At 60.2% G+C, this 2651-nt stretch overlaps 1 protein-coding gene across 2 annotated transcripts in view; it reads left to right on the top strand.

Moving 5' to 3' along the window:
* The first annotated feature begins 62 nt into the window (after window positions 1–62).
* The window catches only part of FLNA (filamin A), a 26267-nt gene continuing 23678 nt past the window's right edge, over window positions 63–2651 (top strand). For both annotated transcript variants that reach the window (XM_019633664.1, XM_019633663.1), the window contains exon 1: window positions 63–163. The gene's annotated coding sequence lies outside the window, so the exon portion shown is untranslated. The remainder of the gene's footprint in view (window positions 164–2651) is intronic.

The following is a 2651-nucleotide window of genomic DNA, read 5'->3' as shown; positions in this document are numbered from 1 at the left end:
CGGGGCGGGGGTGCGGCCAACAAGAAGGCGGGCGGCGGCGGCCCATTCGCGTGGAGGCGCGCGGCGCGCAGCGGACGCCAGCGGAGCCCGGAGGCGCCGGGCGCGGGCGCGAAGACAAGCTGGGCGCCACCCTGCGGTTGCGGGCCGCCCGCGGGGACAGCAGGTGAGGCAGGCCTCCGCGGCCGGGGTCCGCACGAGACGGTCACCGCGCTACTCGCGGACCCGGGGCGGGGGTGGTGAAGGCGAGCGGAGAAGTCCCGAGAATGTAGGCACCCGTGGGCACGCAGGCCCAAGCCAGGTGCAGCTGGGGTGAGTGAGAGCAGTGGAGGAGCCCCCTGCGCCTGGAAGTGCTGTGCCCAGGGGCTGCCTTCCCTAGTGTACCTGTAAATCTGTGTCTATGCCCAGGAGTGTGGGAGCCCAAGGCCATGGGGGTTTCTGAGAGAGAGGATGTCTGAGCTTTTGGCAGAATATGGGCTCGCATGGATTCCCATGAGCTGACCACTGCCTGACTGGGAAGGACTGTCCTTGGAGCAGGACATAGTGTGGGCTGAGGGTGAGTGGCTGCCTGGCAGGACCCTTTGCAGCCAATGTTGGGGTTTTTGCTGGCACCAGTCGTCGGTACCAGCTGCCCTGGGCACAGGGGAGCTGGTTCTGGGGCTGCTGTACTCCATGGGGGCCAGGGCAGGGCTGTGGCCAGGAACAGGAAGCAGCGTCTCCTTGGACAGGCTAGATTCCTGGGCTGAGCCCTGGGCCCTGTCCCAGGTTGGCTCTGAGCTGAATGTTCACCACCAGCCAGGATGTGAGCTGCAATGTGCCCAGATTCCCATGCTACCCGGCTCCAGGAAAAGTAGTCGAAGTCTGTTGGCAGGCCCACCGGCACATGCTCCAGGCTGCATGGTCAAGGTGGGAGCTCAGGAAATGAGTGTCCTCACCTGCCACACTTGGACTTGCCTGGGCAGCCCAGGTCACTTCTCCCCGTGCCATGCTGAGGCTTTCTTCACCAGCTGCCGTGCCCCTGTAGGAGGGCCTGGCCTGGGGTCTGAGGGCCGGGGGTGGGGTGGGGTGTGTCTAACATCCAAGAATCTACTCCAAATAAGGGAAAATATGAAAGAGCTGGATTTAGGCTTCCTAGGACTGCCTGCCTGATCTGGGGGCTTTGGGATGGGGCGCCATCTGGTGGTAATACAATGTCCCCTAGGGACAAGAACACTAGACTACTACCCCATCCCTTGTCTCCCCCAAATAGGGGAAGCCTAGGGCTGGAAGCCAGGACACCCAGTTCTCTCTCCCTTTCTGCTGGAGTTGACTACTGGTCAGTTACTGACTCAGTTTCCCTGCTCTCTGAAGATTAAGGAATGAACACTGATGACCCAGTGGGATGGCACTTAGTAAGAGGAAAATCAATTCTTGATGTAATGCTGTCCTTGGGGAACCTGCTTTCCAGTGGGGCAGGGGGAGCAGAAGGACAACTCAGCCCATCTTGAATGGGGCCTGGCAGGGAGGGGTCCATCCAGGTTCCCCCTTCACGGCTCTCCCTCCCACCTCCACCCCAGTTCCCAGACACTGTGGTACGGAGTTTTGTGCAGGTATGATTGAAAGTGGTCAGGAGAGAGGAGAGTGCACAGGAGGCGGGCCTCAGATTGGAAAATGTTATTTGGAGTCCCTATCACCACCATTGGGGAGGAAAAACCAGTGGGGTGACAAGCAGCCTGAAGCAAATGTGCTGGAGGGCAGGGGCGATGCCGGCTGGGACCACCATGGGTAATGCTGACACTGAATCATGCAAGAGTCAACCAGCCATATTTGGACATGACATGCTGGCTGAACCAGGGCCTTCTGTCCCACTAGTCTTTAGCAGATGATAACTTAATTGCTGCTACTCTGCAGCTCAATCTAAGAATCAAACAGGAGGGACAGAGACCTAAAGAAAGGAGCATCCTGGAGAGGGAAAGTACACAGAACTGGGAGGAGTGAGTCCACTCTGGGGATGAAGCCATAGTTAGGTTGGCTTCTCTTGACTGAAGGGGGTGACAGTGTGTCCCCAAAAGGCCTCTTGCTGGTCTCCATTTCCCTACAGCAGCCTCCCCACTGTCTCCAAAGTTATCTACCAGAAAATTAATTTTGAGCGAATAGTTCCCCATTGTCCTCTGGACACAGCCCAGGCTCTTCAGCAGGTCTTGGCAGCCTTCTGTGGCTTGCCCCCCTCAGTCCTCTGGCCCCCTTATCCTGGTGGGGAGGGGCTCTGCACTGCCAAGGCACTGTAGCCCATCCAGACCCAGGGGCTCAGAGCCTGCCAGGCCTTACTGGAAACCCTGAGCAGGCCACTCTGGATCTGGAAGGGACCACTGCCTGGCCATCTCCTGGGTCGCACTGGGCTCAGGGCCCATTCAGACAGGAAAGGAAACCCCCAGGGCCCCAGGTGGACGGCAACCCCAGGCGGACACTCGCTGTCTCTGCATGCATCACACGGCGCCCTCTGCCAGTGCCCATTGGCACGGGCCGGCCCCTTCCAAGGCTGCTAGCTCCTGGAGTGCTGGCAGCCTCCTGGCCCAGTGCCCCATTTCCTCCTGGGTGGAGCAGGGAGGGGGGAAGCAGTGGGGACCAGCGGGTGCAGGTGCACAGGCCAGGGCCGTGCAGAGCAGCAGGAAGGC

The sequence above is a fragment of the Hipposideros armiger genome, unplaced genomic scaffold (genome assembly GCF_001890085.2).
Source record: "Hipposideros armiger isolate ML-2016 unplaced genomic scaffold, ASM189008v1 scaffold_1368, whole genome shotgun sequence".
NCBI classification, from domain to species: domain Eukaryota; kingdom Metazoa; phylum Chordata; class Mammalia; order Chiroptera; family Hipposideridae; genus Hipposideros; species Hipposideros armiger.
The sequence above is the reverse complement of the archived record's forward strand: the minus strand, read 5'-3'. Positions and strand labels throughout refer to the sequence as shown.